General features: G+C 38.1%; 1 protein-coding gene across 1 annotated transcript in view; it reads right to left on the bottom strand.

Moving 5' to 3' along the window:
- The window catches only part of SEMA3D (semaphorin 3D), a 176,410-nt gene extending 170,636 nt beyond the window's left edge, over positions 1 to 5,774 (bottom strand). Inside the window, exon 1 of the mRNA XM_036429561.2 lies at positions 5,336 to 5,774. The gene's annotated coding sequence lies outside the window, so the exon portion shown is untranslated. The remainder of the gene's footprint in view (positions 1 to 5,335) is intronic.
- Positions 5,775 to 27,186: the final 21,412 nt, after the last annotated feature.

Raw genomic sequence — 27,186 nt, 5'->3', positions numbered from 1 at the left:
TTCCATTGAGGATACCACATTACTTTTAGTTGTGTTTCTTCGGCTTCCTCTTACCTTTGGTAGTACCTCAGACTTTCCTTGGTTTTGATGATTTGGACAGATTTGAGGAATAATGGTTAAGTATATTGTAGACTGCCCCTCTATTGACATTTGTCTGATGCTTTTCTCTAGTTATTCTGGTTATGGGTTTTTATGAGAAAGATTGCAGAGGTAAAGTTCTGTTTTCATCCCATCATATCAAGGACACATACTATCACAGCATGCTTTATAGCTGTTGATGTTGGCCTGGGCCATCTGGCTGAGATAGTACTTCCCAGGCTTAATTCTATTTAATTAGAAAAATATAGCAAATATTCCAATTTTCCCCCCGAGATTTGCTAATAAAACTCACTAAGAGGATACACTATTAACCAACAGTTTTAACATATTGAAGTTATGTTAACTGCCCTATTGAAAAGCCAAGGGTCATAAAGTAAGTCCTAATGTCTGAAGCAGAAGACACCACATCTTTAAGGGGATGATAGATTCAGATTCAGAAGGACAAAGATCATTCTACAAACTGTGATCACTTAATTCTCAGTTTATTTTATATATTTCTATGAAAAGGTAATATTTAAAGTTTACTGAACTTTGCAAAAGAATGAACAAAGTGTCTAAATTTACATGTGGAAGATTAGCAAGCTGGTTAATGATATCTTGATTCATGACTTTAGAAATTATTAAATATTATTAACATAAAGATAAAGGGCCAAATATTGAGGAAGACAGACTGAAAGTCATCAAATAATTTCAAATCTAAGTATAAACAGTACATTTCATGATATATTCCACCTTTTTATAGCCCTTAACTATCAGTTTTTTAATCATTTATATTTGTATGTGTCTAATAATTTAAGTATAACTCATTATTAAGATTTGTAATAAATTAAAAGGTGTTACATTCCTTACCAGCGTGTTTCAGTTTATAAAGAATTTTGCTTTAGATATATCCTTCCTTCTAATTATTATCTGGGTAGGTGTTATTTAGTTAAGGTTAACTAACATGAACATTGATGATACAGATTCTCATTTGTCAATTATCAATACATACTTGAAAAATACAAGAAATTAAAAAGAAAATAACATTTTACAGAATGTTAAAAATACTCAGCAACCACACTACTTTTCTCTGTGAAAGGGCAAAACTCAGATACTAGAGAAAATTATCCTTCCTAAAATCTCAGAGAAAATAAAACATAACACCAAAGATCTTTAATCTGATTTTCTATAGGCAATAGATTCAAAATCATTCTATTAACTTCTTATATTATTAGACATCAACATATTTTATGTATCCAGAATATACTTAATATATTCTGTAATAACCTGAATATATAAAAAGTTAGAGAAGACAAATTTCTTCCTTTAAGGTGCTTATGATCTAATAAAGGATCATAAGCAATCATAAGAGGGGAAAAAAGATTAAAAAATTAGAATATTAGCTTGACAGGCATAATGAAGATATAAAAATAAAAAAGGAATTTGGAACAAGGTTTCCTGGAGTAAGGTAGTATTTTTTTAACCTAGTCTATGATGTGAAAAAGAATGTGATTAACAAAATTTGCCCATAATCAATCATTATTATTACTGTTACTACTGTTTATTTTACAAATGTGAATATTTATATTCTCTTTCAAGGAATATGTTATTGAGTGTTGAAATACTTGTTATTTTACTTGAGTTATCTATATAACTCCATGTACTTATGGAAAGAATAACAATTTTTCAAAATAGAGCTATGGTTACTCTTACTTGCGAAGTAAGTGATTCATTAATTGGCAAGAATGCTTCCCAAGGAACATGTATCATCAAAACATTATGATTCCCACACAGAACAATAAAATTCAGTCACATTTTCCCCACAAAATAATGAAGCTATAACAACCTGAAGATATACTAATATTCATTCAACCAGCACCAACCGGAATGTTTTCCCTTGCAACTATGGGGTTAATATTCCAACTGATTCATAAAACTGTAGGTGACAACCCAGTAACTTTGTACAAGCAGTACACACACACCAGGCAGCAGAACCTGCCAGTTTCAGAGCCATCTTCAGGGATTCTTCAAGGTCTGTGATAACCTTTTGATAGTTCCCAAATGTCCATGCAATGGAATAAGAATATATTATGAAGAATAAAAAAGGTGCCAGGAATCTTCCTATCTTCATTTAACTCCAACCCAAAACAATGTGTTTTTTTAGTATTCAGGATAATACAGCTCAATGACTCAAGTTTAAACATGTAGTTGATTTGTTAGCCTGTCATTGTAAACATTGCATGTACTTCCTCTGCCTTTGTAATTGCTTATATTCTAGACTTTCCCTGCTACCAAAAATAATTCCCACTTCCACCCTTGCCCACACATGAAAGAAATAGATTAAAATTTCAATTTTTCTTTGTACATGTTTCCCATGCACAAACATAATGCAAATCCATCAACATTAATAACTATAAAGGCAATTCTGTAAGAAGGCAAAAAAGGGACGCCACATTAATTATTTCTCTACCTTTTTCTTTTAGTTTCTGTTGTGTTGTTTATAGTTCTCAGATAATTCCAAAACATTTTGCATTGCTAGGCATTTTCCCTTAACCTCTCTCTCTCCCAGAAAGTCAGCAGGAAGGTAACAGAAGTCAAATCATCACTCCTCCCAATGAATTGGCAACAGATTCTTAACAAAGTTGAACCAGCGGTGCTGAAATATGAAGCAAGGTTTTAGATATTCAGATCATGAAGGTAATAAGAAGACTAAGGAAAGTTTCACTAATCTCAGAAATTTTCTCAACAGGGACATGGTTTACTACTTGACAATATATATTAAATAAAATAAATAAATAAATATATATTTAATTTATCCTTTGCTAACATTATTAAAGCCACTAATAATTCATATAAGCTACAATAAGATCTAGGTAAATATAGATGATTAATATCAGATACATATGATTCTCGGCCTGTAGACTTGATGTGGCCTCTATACATTACTTGAATGTTCTTTCCTTATAAATTATAATACAGAGATGCAGAGGCAAACTGACCTTAAAAAGGCCCTTCCTTTAAGTGGGATTATGGAAAGATGCCTGAAGGTGGCCCTCATCCAGGTAAAACAATTCAAGACTCAGCTCAGCCCCTCAGCTTATATTTGAACACATCAATTAACACCTTTATATCCCATTATTCTTATTTCTAAAATGAGAATAGCTGCTTTGTCTTGTCCCTAACCTTCAACACCATTTTTGGGAATTATGATTCTTTAAGATTCAAAAAGCCAAAATGGCATGCCACCCAATTTTAACCCTGTCTCTCTACTTTTTCGTCTTTTAAAAAAATGACGTTTTCTGTAAAACTGGTGGTAACAATAATCGTGATAAGTACAAAGCACCTGGGATGCCATGTGTGTGATAAATGTCCCTTTGCTTCTCCACTAATTTTCCATTTCATAAATGGGCAAATTCCATTTGCAATGTTGCCAGTTCAGATCAGAACAGTTTTTATTGTCTCTCCGTTACCTCTTGACCCTGTTCTTATCTCTTCCCGCATCACCTTCCGGTATTTCCTGGCCTTTCTCTTCCAAGGACCAAGATCTTTTCTCATCTCCCTGACCTGGACCATCACTTTGCAGTCTGTCAGCGATGGCTCCTCTGGCCAGCATTAGCTGCTGGGATGAGCCTCGAGGATTCCAAGGCTGGACACAGTTATAACAGCTCCCTCCTGGGGCTGCAGCCTTCCAAACCCTGCCCTTCCTACTCACCCTCCCTGCTGTCTGGCCTAGGAGCCACGAGAGAGGCGAGGCATCACTGAAGTGTTGACATGTGGCTCTCTCCCTTCCCCACCCTTCACATTTTTCTTTCCACGTGTGGAACCCGGAAGGCTATGACCGCTCTGGTCCTGGCGGTTGCCAAGGTTACACAATAGCAGCACCAGACCCAGGAGGGTCCCATCTCCTCTCTCCTCTGCCTCCCTGCCACACACACACCCCTGAAACACACACACACACACACACACACACTCAAGAGGAGAACCCTTTCCTGCTAAACTGGATACTTCCAACCCCTCCACTCCTGCTCCCTTCTTGTGCTTGTGCAAAGAGCAGTTGAGTAGCTATGAAAAATGGGGGGGTTCGGGGGGGGGGGCGCTGGAGAAAGAGGGGTCCTCCTAGGGACACTTGCTTTTCTTTATGGGCCTAAGTGGCGAAAAGTGCACCCATTCAACTCCGATCTCTGTAATAGGATACTGGGGGTCTCGGTGGTGCAGCTCCTGTCTAGTGCCCTATACTCCAGCCTACCAGCAAGAGCTGTGCGTCTCCTCCTCCTCCCATCGGCTGGGAGCCAGGTTGGGCATTCAGCGCCCCAGGTTGAACAGGAGTCAGAATGAAGGCGAATGGGCCAGTGCTGGAAAGGGCAGCCCCGCTAGCGCGTCACCTCGGGCGGGGTGCAGGGAGGAAACCCCCGGAGGAGAGGGGATCCTTCCCGGGTTACGTTCCCAGCCGGAGTCCGCTCCGGACCTTTAGGACCGAGCCCAGCAGAGGGTCCCTCAGGGCTGTCGCGCTCCAGCAAAAGTGCGAGCCCCCGGCAACCCCACAGCCCAGACAGCCGGCTCCGTGTCTGGGCCCAGACTCCTCCAACGCCCCCCTCGGGGTCCCGAAGGCTGCAGACTTCCTTCCGACGGAGCACCGCGACTCTGCCGCAGGGGAAAAGGCATCTCCATCCCCCACCCCACCCCCGTCTCCCCAAAAAAGCACCACAACAAAAACAATCCCCACGGTCTCCCCTCCCCTCCCCCAGCCCAATGGGAACGGGGAGCGAGGCTCCGATGCCCGCGGTCGGTCCAGTGGTCGGTCCCCGCCGAGGCGTCTCCGAAGGAACCTGCAGCCGGTGGGCGCCACGGGGCACGTCCCCACGCGCTCCCGGGCCGGGGGGCCAGGGAGGAGGCGAGGAGAAGTTTCTGGGCGCATCTGGAGGAGAAAACTTTGCCGGGTGCCGGCCACCGCCGATGGAAGCTGTGGCCGCGGAGGCAGTGGCCGGGGCGGCGGGAGACGGGACGCGCCCGCTGCCACGCTGTCCCGGCGCCGCGCACCGACCCGCTGTCCGTCCGTCCGTCCATCCTCCGCGCACCCGCTCCCCGTCTGCTCCGAGCGCTTTTTCTGCCCCAGAACGGGCAGTCCCTCCTCTCCTGGCCACTCCGCATCCTCCCCTCGGACCCACAGCCGCCCCCCAAATAAAGTCACCCCGTTTGCACTCCGCTCCCCGGCGAGCCCCCCCATTGAAGTAGCAGGTGACCCCGACCCCGGCCTTACCTGCCGCGGGCGCCCCCGGCCCTCTCTCTACCCGGCGGATGTCCCTCCGGGCACCGGGGGGCGGGCTGCGGGCTGCGGGCTGCGGGCGGGGAGGTGCCCCGGGCCGGCGGATCCCCGGAGCGGCCGCCCTGGCGGAGCGGAGCCCGGCGGCCCTGGCGGAGGGAGCGGCGCTGCGGCCGCGGAGGACCGGCCGGGAGGCAGGGGGCGCTGCCGGCCCCCGAGCCACGCGCCGCACCGGCCCGGAGCCAGGCACCAGGCACCAGGCACCAGGCACCAGGCTCCAGGCACCAGCTGGGGCTTCGGGGAGGCGGCTGGGGCGGCGAGGAAAGGCACGCTCCGAGCCGGAGGACGGCTTTTAAGTTTGTGGTGTGACCGCAGCAGCTGTCCTGGGAGAGACTCAGTCTTTCTAAAAAGGGGATGCTCAATGGCTGGGGATTACCTCTCCCCTTCCGATCTCCTCCCCCAGCCCTCGCCCCCCCCCCCCTCCTCCCTCCCTCGGCTCACGCAGGTCCTCCCCGGCAGCAGAAGGCCATCCCAGCCCAGCCCGCAGGCTGTCAGCAGCGCGTAGTCATTGGAGCTCCAGCTTCACTGAGAGGTGTTTTTCAGGACCGGCCACTCTGCAAAGCAACCTCTGACTTCGGCCCGACTTATTCGAACCCTAAAGTCTCCAAAGACCTCCGGAGAAAGAAATAGGACAGCGGTTGCCCTTTAAATGCTAAGGCCCTCCAAGAGGACCTGGGTCCCAGTTTGTAACACCTGGTCCGCTGTCACTGGCCTTGAAAGAGCAGGCAGGGGGATGAGCCACAGAGATCCACCCCCCATTAAGGGGCTGGCATCCAGGAAAGACCAAGATGAAACCAACACCAGATGCAGGTCTTCTTCCCCTTCCCCTCACACCAGGCCCACAGAGATGCGCCCCCTGCGCCTGGGTTGGGAGGCATCCTTTGTAGATCTGTACATACCTTCGTCATGAAATAGGAAAGTGGGGAGTAAAGGGGGACAAAGGGTGGGTCCACGGTTTCAGGAGTCTGAAACTTACACGGTTTGGAAGTGGGAGCCATTTTAAGAAAAAGGATGCAGAGCCTAAACGAGTTTGGCTCAGCGGTAGGACTGAAAGGTCCCAGGTTCGATTCCAGTCAAGGGCATGTACCTTGGTTGTAGGCACATCCCCGGTAGGGGGTGTGCAAGAGGCAGCTTGTCGATGTTTCTCTCTCATCGACGTTTCTACATCTCCATCTCTCTCCCTTCCTCTCTGTAAGAACAATCAATAAAATATTTTTTTTAAAAAGAAGAAGAAAGAAAAAAAGGATACAGAAATAATTTAAATCCTACAAATTGTGCCATAACCTATGACCATGTTTACCCTTGGGCTGCCCTCGGGGATATGGGAAGGACCTGTGTAAGTGATGAATCCTCAAGCCTGGGCCTTGCTAACTGCATTGTGAATCCTTCTGTGATTAGAGCCAGGTCTATTGTCACATACCTTGCACTTATTAGCCCCCAACATAAAGTGGACTTGGGGTAGAGCTGGGGCGAGGGTGGTGGGGAGAGAGGGGGAATCAGGGAGAGAGACTATAACAACTATGGGGTCCTGTCTTTGTCAGTTTGATTTAAGAGCATAGCTTGTATGGGCCCCTAGCTCCCTTGGCAGTGACAAGGGGTGTTCTGGTTTGAGGGTAGTGGGCAGACAATGGCAACAATGGAAGAACTGAAAAGGGGGAGGAGACTCCTCATTCAAGGTCCCCTCAGTGGCAGAGAGCTTTGGGCCACAGAAACACAAGGAGTCACTTGCAGTTACAGATGCTGGTGGCTGAGCCAGGCTTAGAAGGGACTCAAGGTGCCCAACTCTGACCAAGGTTCTTTCCTGTGTTCCATGCTGCCCCATGTCTATAACCTTGGTTTTGACTGTCAACGAGCCAACCCCATAATATCCCTCTTTGCATACAGGAGAAGTGAAGTTTCTATAGACTATTTCAGTCTACAGCAAATTTGTCCTGAATGCTTTACATTCAAAGTTATGCCACTCATTTTGGTGTGTTTGTTGCCTTTTCTATATATATTTTTTATAAACACCCTTGCCCCTGGATTGAAATTTCAAGCTCATGGTGAGGATAAAATATCTCATCTGTCTCTCATAGCATTGCTTAGGGTTTTGCACATGGTGTGTTCATGTTTTTATTTTTTAAAAAGCTCTATTTTCTAATTTTCTAATATATGTATCAACTTATTGGCCAGAAAATCATATTTAACTAGAAGCGTGGTTAACTCTGGATTTCCCCTCTTCCCCTCCTGTCTAAATTCTAGCTTAATATACTCAAACCAAATGGTATCTCCCTTTTGCTACTATTTTAATCTTTTTTTCACAAGGCCCCTACAGAATTAATCACTCCCTTCTGCTTTCCCAAAACACTCTGATTTCACTACCATTATAAGCCCTTTTCATACTACATCATAGAGTCATGCATGTGTCTGCATCTCTTACAAGAGTGTGGGATACAGTGTGTCTCTGTTTTCCCTGCCTCTAAAACATTGCTATGAATTTGTATTGAATGGATTTAGCTTGAAGAACTCTGACTTCACATTTAGGCCGTCTTTCCTTAGGCATCCTGAACACACATGAGAAGAAAACATCTGGAAACTGCATTCCGTGTTGCCCATCCTTTTAATTACTCTGGCACGCAGCAGGCAGAACGCACGGCACAGACCAGAGTTGTGATGAATGGCCTCAGCTGTGGCCATGGCTTTGCAGTCCTCAGGGTACTTCTTGAATACAGGGAGTGTCTTGAATACAATAGGTGTTAAGAAGTACTTGAGGATTAAATGAGTTAATGAAGACAGTGGATATGATGGTGAAAATCAGTCACTGAATTTATTTCTGCTTTTGTATCAACTCTCCTGGATCCCACCAGCATGGTTTTACCACCACTTCTAAGCATTTAAGATTGTCACCAAAAGCAATTGGTAATCTCTTCTGCAGAGGTAATATCCTATCGGAGTCCTTGCAATAACATCCCGTGAGAAAAGTCTGTTTTAAAAGGAAGCTTTGTTAAAATGTAAGGTATGTCATACGGTTTAGTTTCTCTCCAAGGTTGACTATTCAAGATTCAACAAGTGACCCTTAATTTTATTGAAAGAGGCACATATATCATCAGGACTACTTAATGCTGCTATGCTGTTTTAGTCGGGGGGGGGGGGGGGGAAGCAAGAAAAAAAAAGAAGGAAAAATAAATCAAAATGCTTTCTAGTGCTTGGGATTATGGTTGAAGAAGTAAACTTGCCTTGAGGGTCCAGTCTTCCTCTATGGCGTACCACCTCTCACCCATCTCCGTTAGGACTCACAGATAGAATATGAGCAAGTTATTCTTACTGTATGCTAATAGATATGTGGTTGATAAGGTGAAATACACAATTTCTCAAAGTATCCCATTTTAATACTCAAGGAAGCCGAATAATGGAGTTTGAATTGTAGAATTTCAAGAATCAGTCTAGCCCTACCTGGTTTGGCTCAGTAGGTAGAGTGTCAGCCAGAGGATTGAAGGGTTTGACTCTGTTCAAGAGCATGTAACTCAGGTTGCAGGCTCCATCCCTAGCCCTAGTTGGAGTACATGTGGGAAGCAACCAATTAATGTGTCTCTTCACATTGATGTTTCTCTCTCTCGGTCTCTCCCCTTCAGTTCCACTCTCTCTAAAAACCAATGGGAAAATATCCTCAGGTGAGGGTTAACAAAACAAACAAGCAAACAAACAAAAAGCATTAATCTATGTTGAGAGTTAGAGGGGAAGGCAGCAGAAGGAAGATAATTACTGGGTCCAGAATTTCACTCTAGCAAAATCTCAGAGGACTTGGCTGTACTTTCTACAGAAGGAATTAGCCAGTAGTTCCTTTTCAACAGAATCTGCAGTCCAAATTCTCTCTGTACAGACTTCTATTCACAAAACAAATGGAAGTTGGGTGTATTTGGGGGGGGGGGGGGGAATGGGTCAGTAAAAGAGATTGCAAAGTTCTATGCACACACACAAGGAAATGGAGCTAAAACCCAAGCCATTTAGTGTTCCCATCTGTAAAATTAGTCATACCTTGGTCATATATAAAACCTCCCTGCCTCACAATAAATACTCTTTATGAATGTGTTCCCACATATAAACATATCAAGTGACAGATAAATGTTATACTCATAGGAGAAAACTGAAATATATGTTACTTTATGTCTAATTGAAACAAGTGATGGCATGAGGTAAAAGCTACTTACCTAATCTTGTATCAGTCATTTTCCCCTTAGAAACAAGGTACTTTTTCCATTTGTTTCATTTGACCATGGCGATCCCCTCATCACTGGATCATTAGGTAGTTACATATTAACATCATTAGATCATTTTTAGTGTTGAAAAAGCACGTCTGACTTTTGTTTTTATTTCAATATTAATTACATCTCTATAGAACTCTCAGAAGTAAATGAATCTCTGTTTCTTATCATCAGATAAAGACATAAAATAGTTTATGGCTAGCTAAGTGAAATGTAAAACTGTCAGAATTTTATTTAATATCTTTGAGTTTTAAACTTTTATAACATCATAAATAACCATACACATTCAGAACCAGGGGAAGCCTCCGAACCTTCTAGCCGTCATGTTATACGTAAGGACAACAAGGCCAAGAAGATCACCCAGCTCCCTCTGATTCCTGCCTCAATGTACTCCAATGCGCAGCGCCCAGCTATAGAACTTTTTCGTGGAGAAAAGAAGGAAAAAAAAATCAGCTATTTTTCTAAACCTTTTCAAGCCAGAATCTTAAGGTTATATTTACTTAGCTGGGTTGGGGTGTGGTGAATAATTAAATTCGGCAGGAATGCACTTCAAAATAAAAATAAAAACACAACCCAACCCCTCTGGCCCAAGTCCTGAGACCTCAGAAAAGAAAACCTCCTTGTCTTATGAACATTCACTTGAGGTTGGAAAGGCTTTCTGGTCCTGATATAGAAGTCCACATAGCTTTTGCAGAATGGGGAGTTTAACATTAAAGAAATGGCTCTTAAAAAAAAAAAAAAAGTTCTTATATCAAGAAACAATCCCCAAGGAAGTACTTTAAGGAAAAACAACTTTCCTATGCACCATAGAAAAAAAAAAATACCATTTTTAAGTTTGCTTTTCTTAATACCACATACCAAAAGCACTCCACCCCTAGAGCACACTTCAGACACAGTGTATTCTTCTAAGAAAGTAGGGGAGCGGGAGGGATTCCTGGGATACTAATGGATGCAAACCTTATTTGTATAAGGGTGATGAAACCAAGAAAAATACTATGCCCTCTTGTGGCTTATTTGTTCTAGTTCACAACTAATCAACAGGACTCTATTATTTCCTGAAACTCAAACATACCTATTGATATATTCCAAGTGGAATTCTGCTATTCCTTTGTGTAGCTAACTGGAGCGAGCAGGTCCCGCAGACAGCAGGAAGGCATTCCAAGACCTCTCCTTTGTTCAAGGTCATAAGCAGCTGCTTAGCCACAGTGAAATCTGAAATCGGTATCCCTGCAAACAGAGGGAGATTATCCAAAATACCCCACAGATTCTTACAGATACATAAAAATACCTCCCAAAGAAATGCATTAGATAGAATTTCTTTCCCTAACTAGTGAGGTTTGTTTTGGACAGACTTAAACCATCCGTTTCCACAAATAGGAGAAAATTCATGATTTCCTTTCCTACTGTATTTGTATCTCTACTATTTCTTTAACTGTGGGTGATGCTTATTTTTCCATTAATATATATGTAAGAAAGCAGTTAAGGGAATATTGGTTTTCATACTGTGCATATTTTATTTCTCTTCTTTCCTCCTATTTTACTCAAAATGAGGATATAATAAACATATTAGATTCTATGATTTGCAGATATAATTAATTTTATGATACCACAAAATAAAAAAGAGTCCACATAGCTACTGCAGAATGGGGAGTTTAAAATTAAATAAATGGCTTTAATATGTTTTCCTGAAACAGCAAATTGGTGATGAGATGAGTTTAGTAGACAATGACTTCTGCTGATCATGAGAAAGATGTTCAGGTAACTGTGATTTCAATAACTGAGTATGAACTATAATGTCAATGTTATAAACAGGCAAGTTTTGCTAAATCTGTTCAAACCTATTAAATTAATAATTATTATGAAATAAATTATTATGCTTCCACATACAAAGCAACTCAAAGTTAAGTGACCTAAGTCACATATTTTTCATTTGACTGCATCTGCTTGTGCATTAAGAAGGACAATGTGCATTTCCTAATCTCACCTTTACTTTAGCAAGTTGCTGCTGAAATAGACCAAATTGTCTCCTACTTATCTGAAAATATAAATATAATTTTTCAAAGTGCCCAATTCAATACAGGAAACCATTGTTTTTTGAAAGTTACAAGCTAAAATGGAACCTCTTTGGAAATGATGCTTTTAAGTTGATCTAGGTCAATGATCATTCTCTCCGTGAAGCACAGATATACTTTCATTAGAATTATCATTTGCAAAGAGCATTCATAAAAACGGTTCAAGATTTTTAAATTTATTTACTATAAGTTTAAGAAATAATAATGAATCACTATACTAAAACACTGTCAACAAATTACATTCTCTTTTTACTTGGTGTTTCAATAAAATTATCTTTTCCTATGTCAAGCAAAGTTTTACTTCCCAAATTGTATTCATGTGTTTGCCAAGAGAGTAACCACATTAAACGTCCATGATAATGCATATATTTTTAAAATTATCTCTAACTTTACTATATTTAAAACTTCTAATTCAAGAATGATGGAGACAATTTTTAAAGATAAAAATATGACTGCTTAAAAAGGATGTAAATTAAATTAGCATTTCACTAATTAAGAATAAAGACAAGTCATCCATAATAATGAAAGTCAGTATTGTAAGTAGGATATTTTTGATGGCATGCCCAATGGTAAAATGGTGATCTGCCAATATGAGCTATGAAAACATTAAGCCTGGGTTGGGGGCAGGGTGGGCTAGAAGAGGTCAAAGGGGACAAAAGGTACATATGTAATACTTTCAACAATAAAGATTTTTAAAAAAGAAAACATTATAAATGTATGATATTAAAACAAAGAAGCACTGGCTAGTGAATAGATAACTAAATAATTAAAATAAATTAGAAGTCACAATACAGACGTAGATAACATATTAAAACTCACTTATGTAATGAAAATTTTGTTTTCTGGCCCCAAACTTGAGTGGATAGTGAATGCCTTCTTTTCTAAAAATCATTTTTTTAAGGTAGCATTTGAAATATAAAAACGTAGCATACACACACACACTAAAATAGAACTCACACTCAAGAATACACCACCCAACTTAAAAAATTAGAACATTTTGAGTATATTTAAAGTTATTTTTTGGTTCCTCCTTGAATCTGCCCTTTTGCTTACCACATAGAGGTAAAAAATATCTTCACCTTAGTGCTTATTTTATCTTTTATCCCACCTATGTATATGGCCCTAAACAGTATATTGTATGATGTGTTGTTGTTATTAGTTTTATATAAATAGTATCAGCTTCTTTAAAATTATAATTTTCTGTGATTTTTCTTATTCAGCTATAAGATTAATTTCCCTATTGTGTATGTTGTTCTTTTGTTCACTTTAGTTGCTTTTAATCATTGTTATGCATTCTCATAATGATGGCTAGTTGAATTGTTTCCAATAGTTCTCTATTACAAATAATGCTGCATGAGCATGCTTGCATACGGCACCTTATTTTTCCATTACCCTACTCAATATCTGTGTATAGGGAATGAGATGTAAAGATGTTAAATGAAACAACAAAAGACAGATGGAGAGGGTATCTAAGAGAGTAACAGGAAAGAAAGAATGATACTCAGAGATTAGATACCATTGATGCTCCTAGGCTGGAAGTCATTCCACCAGCTGCTCACTGCTGGGCATGCTACATATTGGTTTATTAGGATGTGCTATCTTGACTAGGTCTGGGCTGATGGAAGCTGTTATCTCTGTGATGCCTGAGTTAGAAACACCTTGACCCCTGGCCTATCCACCTGCCACTTCCAGGAACTACCAGAGTCTGCCTCTCATTTCTGTTTCTCTTGCCTACTGACCTCCTGCAAATTTCCATTCTTTTTTTGTGCGGGAATCTGCCCATTGTCTTCACTAGCGGAGAGGTGTGGACAAGGAACCCAGAAGGCTGGAGACCTGGAGCTCCAGCAAAGGTCAGAGCTATGCAATCACTGTTTAGTGGAGACAAGGGTAGCTGATGCAAATTCCCTACCAAATAATTATGTAAATCTTTACTGATAAGATAGTCTGCTAGTTACTGGAATTACCTGCCTAAGGGCTGTGGGTATATCCCAAATCTGAATAAAAAAGGGATGGCAAGGCCAGAGCAAAGCAGAGTCCTTCGTTGGATATCTGCCTGACCTCCAATTTCCAAATTATTATTTCTTGTCTTGTCTCTTTCATTTGCATGCAGCCTCCTCCAGAGCCTGAACCCCAATCCTGAACCCAAATTCTGAACCTGAACCCTGAACCACACAACATGTGGGACATTTGCATTTTTGTTTCTTTTCTTTCTTTCTTTTTGTTTTGTTTTGTTTTGTTTTGTTTTGTTTTTGTTAATCCTTGTCCAAGGATATTTTCCATTGATTTTCTGGGAGAGTGGAAGATTGAGGGAAAGACCGGGAGAAACTTCAATGTGAGAGAAAAACATCCATTGGTTGCCTCCTGCAAGAGCCCCAATCCAGAGAGGAGCCTGCAACCAAGGAGGTGAACCCAGGACTCTGGTCTGCAGGCCTACACTATATCCATTGAGTCAAACTGGCTAGGGTCAAATTTCCACTATTGACTAAATCTGTCTAATGGCTAGATGACAAAGCAGTACAAAACATGTAATTTTCAGATTTCTAGGTACAGACAGAGTATAGAAAACAGATGTGGGGTTAACAGATAAAGGTAAATAAGCAACACAAGCTCTCATTTCTACCTGAAAGCAGAACATTTCAATTAGTTGCTTTCAGGTAAACTCAGTAAATTAGTGATTTCTCAATCACCTAAAATTCTATATATATCTTTGTCATATGTTTTAAAGGCATAAAGGACATTTTAAAAATGACTAAACAGCCTGGTCTGTGTGGCTCAGTGGTTTGGTCAACTTATGAACCAGGAGGACTTGGTTTGATCCCCTGTCAGGGCTTATGCCTGGGTTGCAGGCTCAATTCCCAGTAGGAGGCATGCAGGAGGCAGCTGATCAATGATCCTCTCATCATTGATGTGTGTGTCTCTCCCTCTCCATTCCTCTCTGAAATAAATAAAAATATATTTAAAAAAATGACTAAACCTAACATTTTATTGGAGTTCAGAGGAAGAAAGATATAACCTAAGGTTGTGCACAGAGGTTATTCAGTATGTGGGTAAACTACAGTCATGGTGGCTTTTGGACAAATTCCTGCAGGATGTGCAGCATATAAACACCTGGGGGTTTGAGTGGAGAGGCTTCTGAGTGAGGCTCTTTCTGAGAAAACCATGGGAATGAAGTGCTGATGTGGGGATGTGGGCACAGTGTTAAGGGGGACATGAACATATCCAGTTTTTCAGAAATGAAGATCTATGAAAGTAGAGGGTGGGAACTGAAACTAGACAAATAGATGTGCAGGATATCACAGCAGATTTTGGTTGCCTAACTAAGAAGCTAGGACTTTACAAACTGATCAGGAGTGATTAAACAAAACAAAACAGATAACCCAACATTGAACTTCATAGAGATAGAAAGATACATGATTCACTTCAAGCCTGGCCTGCCAATAGCACATGTTAGAAGAGAGAGAAATGAGAAGCAGGAAGTCCTAAGAGATTGTTACAATATTATTGGGTAATAAAAATCTAAACTCCAGAAGTGACTCACAGATTCGGAAATATCCAGGTATCAAAAACAGCTGAAAATTAGACCTCTTATATTAATAAGATGAAACAGAGAAAGTACTTTTTAAAAATAAATCCTCCTTTTTGTATAAAAACATTCATAATGAAGAACACTTTTTGGTACCTTTGAGCTTTAAAAAATAAAAGCCATCATTTGGCATTGGCGGGGAAGAGACTTGGTAAACTAGAATAGGCGATTACTTAATTGGCCTTTTCCACGTTAGTCATCAGAGGGCAGTGGCTTTTCCAGCTTGCCTAAAAAGTTGGAAAGTGACTCAGCATTACTCCACAGCACTTGAATGAATAGATCCTTCAGAGAGCAGCTATTGACTGAACGTGGTAAAAACAGGCTGTTGACCACATAAAAATAGCCTTCCGAAGTCATTCATTGATTTGGTTACACTTAGAAGTTAATTCTCCCTAGAAACAGCACCCAGAGCTAAGCCAGTACAATACAACCTAGGCGACGCTGTAATGCATTTCTAGGGAGAAGGTATATTTGGTTCTTTCATTGTGGGGTGATGAGAGGACTCCTAGTAGTGGTGGGTGTGAGTGCTTGGTCCCTTCCATGTTGTTGATCGTTAATGTGATCAGGGAGAAGAGGCTTCTTGCATAGTGGTGAGGCTGAGAAGAGTCTGAGCATCCTGAATAGAAGCTTTTGGCAACTGGAACCATCGTCAGTTTCCAGTCTCAGTATTTTCTTCCTCTAGCCTTAGGGCTTGACCCTCTGGCATCCTTTTTTTCCTATCAACATTTCTGGTTTCATTCTGTCCCAATCCAGGAAGAACAGTATAACCTATTTCTCTTGGTACTTTTTAGACCCTGAAATAACTTCAAAGATATTTTGAAATTTACTAGTAACTTGTAAGATCAGTAATCAGAGATATTCAAACAAACAAATTATGCATTAAATTATTTTTTCTTACCCATCTCTTTCACCTTCCTTACCCTTGTTCTCCTTTTCCTTCACTTAGTTAAAATCAATAATTTATAAACTTTCCTTGAAAGTTATTTTCCATTTCTTTCAGATTAAAAAAAAAAAAAAAAGATCAAACTCAAATACAATTCGTCTCTCCCTTTGCTTCTTTCCCTGAAAACGTGGCATGGTGCGTGTGTGGCTTCACCATAGCAGGGAAGTTTCAAAGTCACGAAGCATGGCCTCTTTGGCTTTCTTCTGTTCTTGGGGACATTTCCCTTACCCATGAGGGTGATGCTTGCCCTTTGGCTTCTTCTGCAAAGTCTGTGATTGTGGCAACTTGTGATCTCTTCATTTCACCTGGCCCAGCGGCATTTAGTGACTGTCTCAGGATTTCCTCTGCCCTCGCTGGTTCTAGAGAACACTCTTGAGATCTGCCTTCTGCGCCCATGTGGCCACAGCTCAAACTATCTTCGCAGCAGCAAACAATGCAGAACTCTTTGCTATGGCATCTTGACCTTCCTCTCAGTCTGTCCATGCTCTTAATTCTGTCTCTTTCGCTTTAGACTCTAAAGATTAAAGGGAGAAACTCAAATGCTTAAAATAATATCACCAGTTTGGGAGAAGATAGCCAAAAGATCATCTAGATGGCATTTCCTCACACAAATGTGAGTGAGTCTTAACTCTGGCCTAAGTTGGGGAGAGAAAGACTGCATACAATATTGTTGTTGTTTTATATATTGTTTACTGATTTCAGAGAAAGGAGAGAAAGAGAGAGATAGAGACATCAATAAGGAGATAGGATCATTGATTGGCCTCCTTCTGCACGCCCCCACACTGGAGATTAAGCCTGCAACCAGGGCCTGTGCCCTGACTGGGAATCAAACCATGACCTCCTGGTTCATAGTTCGATGCTCAACCATTGAGCCACACCAGCCTATACAAAATGTTGTTAAAGTTTAGCTTCAGAGTCACACTTGATTCAAACATGCTATTTGCCAAATACCTACTTTTCACACTTTATTTTGTTGTGTCAGGACTTTTGTAGGATCAATGATTCTATGATTAGTAGTTCGTCATCATGTCAAATAAATTCTGTTTCTGCTTTACTTCCTTACCAACAGCTTTTTTGAGCTCACAAAAGTAACAATTCTTATAGGGTGGAAAATGAGTGTTTTTTTTGAATAAACATCATGGATAATAGAACAGATACCACGAAGGTTATGATTAATTAAGAAATCACAATCTTAAAATGTTTTTTATACTTTTTAATTATGTGTTTCAAAAGTGGTTCAAGTGACATGTGACAGAAATACTGGTCATAGGCAGAAAGAAAATGGGGTGTTTTCATTCTCCTCCTTCAGCCAGACTCCACAAAAGAGGAGAGGTTTTATAACTGCCTTGGTATTTATTTATTCAAGATGTTCCAATAAGGTAGAATAGCAGCTCTCATGTTGAAAACGAAGTTTCAACAAATGTCTTAATACAGGACTTTTCAGATAAAATATATTTAATAACATTCAATGGTTGCTTGCAGAGAAAGTAGTTTGCCAAAACCAGCTGTAGAAGGAATCTAAATGATATTCTTTCAGAGTGCAAGTGTTTCTTATGTTGCCTGCTGTGAAGACTCTGCTAATCATTCTTCTCCAGGGAAGATGTTGAAAATAGTGTATATTTAATGAAAGTGGAGATCCAGGCAGAAATTCAGAAATGTTATTTATTTTTATCTTGCATGCCAATTACATTGATTTGTTGTCCCACATCTATATCCAAAGATTACAAATTTTTAAAGTGATTTTGTGAAGCATCGGAGACATGCAAATATAAATAAAAATATAAGTTAGGAAAATCATGTTAACTTTGTGAAAACATTCAGTAAATATTTTCTTTAATCATTAAAAAATATTTAATTTGTTTTGCCTCAACAAAATTTTATCTTTATCAGTCTTTAAGTTCTGGAGCTAACAGGGAGATAGGTCTTAATCTTGGTTGATCTATCTACCATAGAAAGAAAAATAGTTTAATAAATTAGTCATAGTATCACTGTCTACAATGTTCACTGACAGAGTTAGATGAAAATATCTTCAGCAGAGAGTGAACATCTATCTTCCAAAATTTAAATTTAAATAATATGCCAAATAAATCCTAATTTACTTATATTCAATTTTCAAACTTGCACACAGTAAGCTATAGAAAAAAGTTTGGTAGCTATTAATTACAAAATATCATACACATTTTATTTACATAAATTGCATTTTCCAAGTAACTGCATCAGTTGTAAAACATTGCTTAACCTTGGCAGCTGCAGTGGCCAGCAATGGCAGCAGCAGTGGGGTAATGGGGATGGCACCTTCCCCTGATCAGTCATTCACCTCCCCAGAGGGAGCAGGCCTAAGCAGTCAGTAGGACATCCCCTAAGGGCTCCAGACTATAAGAGGGGGTAGGCTGGGCTGAGGGACCCTCTCCCCCCAGTGCACAAAAATCCGTGCATCGAGCCTCTACTTATATGGTATTGTTAATGTGAAATAGTGTAACGGCATGAACAAAGAAGCTATGGACAGTGCTAGGAAATAAGTGTATGTTAATGCCTAACTCTTAAAAATTAACTGTTAAAAGTTTTTTGTTAAAAGTATTTTTGTAAAGTAATTTTAAATAGTGTTGTTTTTCTCTTTCTTCTTTCTAGGAGTTATCCTATGATGGTGAGATTTGGATTTGTCTCAGGTTAGATGTAATTTTCATTTTGCTACTTGGGCATTTAGCATTTCTAAATTTAGAATATTTTTTTTGTACAAAATTTTAAGACATTGGAGTAATTTGGGTAACTTTGGACCTGAAGGAGCAGTATTGGTAACTTTGAGAAGATGATAAGCTTCCCTTACTGTGACCTCGGTCTTCATTAGGTCTCACCTTACATCACCAGGGGGAAATGTGAAGAAAGAATGGTGATTAAGTTAATGGAAACAAAGGCACTTATAAGCTACGGTATATTCTTCTGTGATATATATTTGTATAAAGCTTTAAACAGCAAAGAAAATCCATAAATCATTACCAATATTCTAGTTATGTTAATTGGAAGAAGGGAATTCTGTTTCAGACTTGGAGAGATTGGTACCTCTGAGGAAAGACAAGTGTGAGATATGTGCCCATCCCAATTGAAAGCAGTCAAGGACAATTGCTTCTTTTATACCCCACTATCCTTAATGAACTCCATCATACTAATTCACACCCTTTTAGTCTTATTTAACCTCAGATCAACACTACATATGGTTAACTTTTTAATTTAATAAGTAGTAATAAAATATATTGACCAAAATATAATATAGGATATTTAGCACATGAAATTGCTTTAATAGAACAAACTCAAAAATATATCTACTGATATGATTAATGAAAAAACTGAATTTTTTAGACCACGCATTTTTGTAGTATTTAAAAGTGTAGAATTTAGGTATAATATTTAAGTACACACAAACAAGTATAACTGGTACAATAGTGCTAAAGCTTTTTTGCAAATTAAAGTCATCACAGTTTACATACAAGATCTGGTCCCCTGGGTAGGTACTAGTTAGACATTGTTGAGTCAGGAAGATGCTTCCAAAAGGAGAAGGGAGGGGGAGCAGGGAGAGAGGGACATATCACAACGCATACACACTGAGTAGAGGTTGTTTCTTACCAATCAACTCTCTAAACATTTTCAAGAGTAAAGTAATTATTCTTTATTGATCATCTCCCTTTCTTCCCATCTTATGTCTTTCAATTTCCACATTTTCTTTTACATTTTATAATGTTCCAAATACATTTTCTCCCAAATACATTTTCATGTCAAACTATCAACCAGTAAAAACTCTGAACACTCAAGCTGTTTAATTCAAAATATTAAGCTTTTTAATAACAAATGATCAATTAGTTTTTAATCTCTTAAACTCTAAACATTTTACATGCAGTCTCTACATATTTAAATCTTATCAAAATCAACTAAAATATGTTTGTTTTTTTAAAAACAGCAACTCAAACTACTTTTTTTTTGTCTGCAGTTCTCAATCTTTGTCTTGGTCATTATTAAACCTGACAAACTATTCACAGAGTATTCAGATTCTTCATTCAAAAATGTGCAACAACATCAGAACTGGAGTGATAACCCCTGAGTCTATGACAGAAAATTGGAGAACTTTAGGTTTAGAATTCTTTGCTACAACCTCCTCATTTACAAATGAGTCAACTGGGAGTCAGAATGGTTTGCCCAAGGTCACACCATTAGCTAATTGGGAGGTCCTGATCTAGGATCAATTCTGTGTTTATTCTATTATATACCACTGTGTCTCTTAACAGATGCAAGTTAAGTAATATCATCACAATCCTTCGTTTCTATAACAAAACATACATTTCCACACCTGGGAAGGTAACCTGGTGATTAATTTTGCCTTTTTCCTATCAAAACATCAATGTGAGAGGAACAGGTTTATCATTATGTGGTCAAAACACAAATGATTTTTTTTAAGTGAAAAGTTCTTTTTAAACTACTTCATCTATTATATATAAAACAGGCTTACTTTTTAATTCCACAGTTGTAGTGAATTTCTCAGATCACAATCATTTCACACTCCAAAGTTAATTAGAAATCATCATATGTATATAAATATTTTTAGGATCATTAGGCGTTCACATAAAAAAGGTACAATGATGAAAGATTCCAGCTAAATAGGTCTGAAATGAAGAAGATTATATCATGGACTATACCTTCTTTTACATTAGTTCAAAGAGTTAATCAGCACATTCAAAATAGATATAAAAATAAACATTCATTAGGATTAAAGATTGTTTTGAAAGAGACCATTTTTAGAGATGGAAACTTTTATCTCTTCTACAGCAAAAGAGGGCAAAAAACCAAAAGCTGCTATGGTACTTACAGCAAGCATTACTCCACCTAATTTGTTTTATCTTCAAATATTGTGAGATATAAATCAATTTAAGATCTAATGAGCTATTAAGCTTATTATTTACTATAGCCTTCAGTAGGATTAGGACAAAGGATTTTGTTAAGTTAACTCTGCTTTTATTTATTTATTCTTTCATCAGATATATTGAATGCTCACTATGCATCAGACAGTGCTGCAGATGCTCAGCATAAATGGTAGGAAAAAACAACAACAAAAAACAACAACAACAATCTCTCAACTACTATCAGATACTCTCAAATAAATGTGCCATTGGAACTGTGATAAATTGATGAGCAAGGTTCATCGTGCTATGAGAGATTAAGTAGGGAGTTCCTTGATTATCTACTGCCTTCCACTCAGTGTTTCACACTACAGCAGTCACTATTGTTGTTTAACCAAGGAAATGGAATAAGCCTGAAAACAAGTTGAAGGAATTTCTGAAAATGAGTAAAACTGTAAAGAGAAATGGAACCCAATTTCTCTAATCATGTGTTAACTCTGGACTATTTAATTCTTCTCTGCAAGTTGCTAATCTCTGCTGAAGGCCTTTTCCAGATTGAATTCCTGATTTTCCCTCTGTCCTTTTCTTTGCTGATATCTTTTGAAAGAGAATTCATGCAGCTGACATCTTTAGATGAAGAGAGAAGGCCTGAGCATTTTCTTTCATATGACACTTTGATTCTTTACATCAAAGCACTTCAACAGACCAAAACTTGTGTTTTCTGCAAAACTCCCAGCCTCAGGACAGCAGTGTGTGCCTACAAGAAACAGTATTTTTTTTCTGAAGCCCACTTCAAGGCTAATCTGAGAAGTATGGTACCTGTGTGGTCTCTTCCACTTCTCTGCTTTGATATAGGCTTCGATTTAATTTTTAAAAATCTGTTTATGAATTGTGTGTGCGTGCATGTATGTGTGTACATGTGTTTTTGTAATTAGACCTTCAAAATATTTTCCTTTTAATATCAAATTTTTACACAGTTGGAATAAATTAACCTTTATTTAATGATTTATTACAGATAACTTTTTTTTAATATTAAAACTTAACTTTGCACCGTGGCTGGGAGGCTCCTTTGGCTGGAGTATTGTCCCATACACCAAAAGGTTGCAGGTTCTATTCCTGGTCAGGGTATATACTCTACCTGGGTTTCTGGTTTGATCCCCTGTGGGGGCATGTACTGAAGGCAACAGATCTCTCACATCTCTCTTTCTCTTTCCCTCTCTTTCTCTTTCTCTCTCTCTCTCTCTCTTTCTCTCTTTCTCTCTCTCTCTCTCTCAAATCAATACACATATTCTCAAGTGAGGATATAAAAAGAAGTGTAAATAAAACACAAAACAAAACTTCAGCCATAGTAACAAGACTTTCTTTCAAAATCTAATTTATGCATTTATATTCTCATTTTCAAAACATGTACAATTTATTATTTAGTTTTAGATTTTTTTTATTTCCATTCAATTTATAGCAAATTTATACCATGTGATTGCATTTCAGGCAACGTATCTGTTAAATGAAACCTCATGTATAATGTTTCTACAGTGCATTAGACAGAATCATAGACTTGTCTAAATGTTATCCATAAGAAGGCTTATTTTGTTAAACATTAAAAGAATTCTTTTGTTTCTTTAATTCAATAAAGAAATTAAAAGCAAAAAACAAAAGAATTCTCATTCCTCATTAACCTCTACCCCCCACTCATGCCCTCACCCCGTTTTCTATTTTTGTGGATTTACTCTAGAAGTTATAAATTACCAGCATATAACAAAACATATTATAATGCATTTAGGGATTTTAATATTAGTGTTATTACAAGATCAGTTTTCTTAGATGTTATGCAATGTATAGTACTGATTTTAAAAATATACAAATGTCATATGCTGGACACACCAGTTATGGTCATTGGTTATCTTACAACCTATTGTATCAGTAAATAGTTAACTAGTAAATATATTGTGCTTAGTTTATAAACATACATATAAAGAATTAAAAATTAATTCATTTGTATGTTTTATATAATTTCATTTATTAATATATGTTATCAGGCTAGTTAAATGTTAATTTCAAGAAAAAAATCCTGTCCAGTAATTTTCATTTAAGAGGGTTTTTTTTTCTCTATTATTATAATCCTAAAGCATGTATTTGTTTTTTAAATAGCCACCCTTTAAATTCTGTATCTCAAGGGAACTATTTTCTAATTATTGAGTGTATTGATTGTTCCTTGCATCTGTCACAGCCTGTATTTCTTCGCAGATGGATAAAGGTTCTGTTCAATGCTATGCAATCTATTAAGAAGGCAAGAGGGGACAGTATTCTGAATGCAGAAGCTGTTCTCCCTTTGTCACTTACTATAAGTGCATGATGTGTTTAACCTTTGTGACCCACAGGATTTGATTAGTACTGAAAGTGTATTTAAGACATGTGTTTTTATTTTTAATTTTCATGTTGTTTGCACAACATTATGCTAAACTTAATTTCGTTTACATCAGCAACATTTCTAGATGTGGCTCTCTTTGGCTGCCTTTCAGTCTCATGGGCTATATAAAAAAATACATAAATTATTAAGTTTAGCATCATTGAAAACATGTGCATCTATCTAAAAATGCTGTACATTCAGTGGCTACCATCTGTGGCTATGGTAACATAAACCCATAAACGTGTATAGTCCTGTATATTGACTCAAATAAACAAAATTCAGTCGGACATATAATTTAATATTGTGGTTTGGGTAGGTACCATTTTATTTTGTGAACCATTAAATAGGAAGAGTAATAGAATATACATATTGTTCTGGTTAGTTGGTTCTTTCTTCCTCTTAACAAATGTGATGCACTCTTTAGAGTAAAATCACTAATTCCATCTTTGGATTGATAGCGACAGGACTGCTTCCACATTCCAACATTGGTCATCATCAGCAAATATGCTTAAGTTGTATCTATTTTATAATAAAATATTTTCAGTTTTATTAATTGTATTTAGGATGACTTCTCTAGTATCATTTGTTAGGAAAAGGAAGAAACAAATGTCAAATAAAGAGAAAGGTGTTTTATTTAATTTCAGTCTGATGAGAGTGAGAGAATTGTTCCCCTAATTAATACTACTGATTAAATATCTATCTTTTATAATGTTGGTTGAAGTAGATATATATCTATATATAAACCCTTAATCAAACATTGTAAGGACTAGTTCAACAATATAAATTATTTTCCTATGATTTATAATTCTTTTGGCTTGTATTATAACAATAATTTTTTAATTTTTTTTTATACAGAAAGAATAGGGGGAAAATCAGTCTTTCCTCTATCGATATAATTTAAAATGTGTGTTTTATCACTGATAGTTTAGAAAAGGACCTATTAGCTTTATAACTTGTTATAGTCAAGGCCATATAAAAATTTAGGATTGCTATCTAATTTTCCAGAAATTCTAAATTATATATATAAATTTATATATATATATATATATATATATATATATATATATATATATATATATATATATACACACACACACTAGAGGTTCGATGCATGAAAATTAGTGCAAGAGTAGGCCTTCCTTCCCACTGCTGCTGGCGTGGGCTTCCCTCTGGCACCCGGGACTGGGCTTCCCTCTTCTGGCCGCTGGCAGGTACTCAGGACCCAGGCTGGCTTTTTGCCGGCTTCCTGCAGGCACCAGGGACCTCAGCTGGTTTCCCCCAGGCCTCCCACAGGCACCCAGGGCCCAGCTAAGCTGCCTTCCCTCTGACCCTGGCTTCATCAGGAAGATGTCCAGAAGATGTCTGTTTTCATTATCATATTACACTTTTATTACGTGTGTGTGTGTGTGTGTGTGTGTGTGTGTGTGTGTGTGTAAATTCTACTATATACACAAGCTGTAAAGTTTCAGGACATTTCAGATTTTCTTTAACAGTAAACAGTAACTGTTTTCAATTGGTCTGCACTCCTTAACTAGAGCCTTGAAAGGTGCCTGTGAAAATTACAGGCCTTGAAATATAAGCGTTTTAGTATCATGTGATATCTATTTCTGTAAAGGACCTTGTGAGATAGGAGTTATTGTTATTCACACACTAGAAATAAGAACACCAAGACTTAGAAGCATAAAGAAATTGTCCACTAATATCACCGAGTGAGTAATCTGGAGCATCTTCTATTCAGGACCAATTTGTTTGAACTGATATGTACCTTTTTGTTCTCCTCCAGTTATCTACACTTCTTTAGCTATAGTGCTGTGAGTCCTACTTACTTCGAGGCTTTCAAAACTTAGGTCAAACTAGTATTTATTTTTACTCTGTCTAAATACCACTAGGTGATAGTTGCCTGTGCCTGTTCTCAAGCCAGACTAATATATTTAGTCATTCATTCATCAAATATTTATCCAGTACCTACTATATGTTTACATACTCCTAGACTCTGGAAAGATAAAGATGAGTGAGAGAGATATGGTCCTTGCTTTCACAGATCTCCTAGTCTTAGTGAAAATAATGTTGGGGGATTTCAGACAAATAATTAAATGAGAAATTAAGGTACGTGTTCTGGGACACTAATTCAATAGATAAGGAAGACTGATAAGTGGGGAAAAGTCAATACCATAAAGAAGTGTAAAATAGAGGCAAGTAAAATAGAGGCTAGATGAATGAGAGTGTTCTAACTCCTAGGAACCAACATATGAGAACTCATTTGTGTGGTATTTCTTTTCCCAGGAATGTCCTTTGCCAACTTCTGCCTAAGCAAACACCTTTTATTTGTCAAGAACCAGTATAAAGGTTATCTCTTATCCAGCTTATAACTTTGACCAGAAATTAGTTGTGTGTTTTTTAAATAGAGGTGTTTCCTTATTCATACATGGAAATAAGTGCTTTCGATGAACTTTAAGCACAGTGCTTGCCATAAAGCTGTTATTAAATTACTATTATTATTATTTACTACTAGAAAAAGAAAGAAATCTAGGAGCCCTTAGGGCATGAAGAGGCTCTTACGATGGAATAACAGAATTGGTTATATTGGCTTCTCTGATAAGGGCCTCAACGAATTAGTCCTCAGAGTGGACACTGATCATATTTTAATAATTTCTGTATTTCAAGTACTTAATTCATACCTACTACACATTAATAGTCCATTAATATATGATGGAGGACATTTTGGTTTACTCAGTCATACGTGAATAATTCTATAGTTATTTTCTATCCTATTATAATTACATGAACATTTACTTCATAGATAGAATATATCTAGTACCTTAATTAGATAACTATTATAGAATAAAATATCTGTTTTTAAAGATGATTCCTATCAGAAGTATACAGATTCAGCCCATGCACTCACAAACAGGCATGCACTCACAGGAACACTACTCCAGCTGTAGAAATCTTTCATTGATGGTAGTGTGATAAAAGTGTATGCATAACATTGGTGAGATATTGATACTGATGGAAGATTTTCATAATTCTATACTTATGCATGCAACATATTACACCTAGTAATATATTTACTCATCTCAAAGGAAATTTATGGAAGAAAAAGAAATAAAAATTACTATAAAGTACATTGAATTATATACAAGAATAAAAAACACACTTGTCTCCCACAATTGCCTCATAGGAATTTTTATTAATATGATTCCAACTTGTCAATAAGAAATTTCAAATCAATAAGGCTTTTATATTTTATCTGATAAGTCATTAGCAAATTATCAGTAATGTCCCCCAATATATTTTTGTGCTTCTTCTATAATAAGAAATCCGTACTTTTGTTTTTAAATTTGCTCTATGTTATCACATTCTTTCAGGTGTTAGTTATAGTCTTTATAGTAACAATTGTTAATTTACTCATGCTCTTCTGAGCCAGATCTGGACACCATGTGTTGTAGCTATGTAGCTAAACAATTCACTCTTTTAGTGACACTTTAGTTTCTTGGGCTATATCAACAAGTCAGCCTAGAAACATTTCAATAAAAAATACATAAGGGTGGCACAGTTTCAGGGTTCATTTTTTTCCTCTCTCCAAGCAAAGTTCTATTCATAAATTTCCATTCAATTTATCATTGTTATTTCTGGCCACACTCTTTCCCTAAAAAGAA

This window comes from Pipistrellus kuhlii, unplaced genomic scaffold, assembly GCF_014108245.1.
Source record: "Pipistrellus kuhlii isolate mPipKuh1 unplaced genomic scaffold, mPipKuh1.p scaffold_m20_p_10, whole genome shotgun sequence".
Classification (NCBI taxonomy): domain Eukaryota; kingdom Metazoa; phylum Chordata; class Mammalia; order Chiroptera; family Vespertilionidae; genus Pipistrellus; species Pipistrellus kuhlii.
This window is presented reverse-complemented; position numbering and strand designations above follow the sequence as displayed.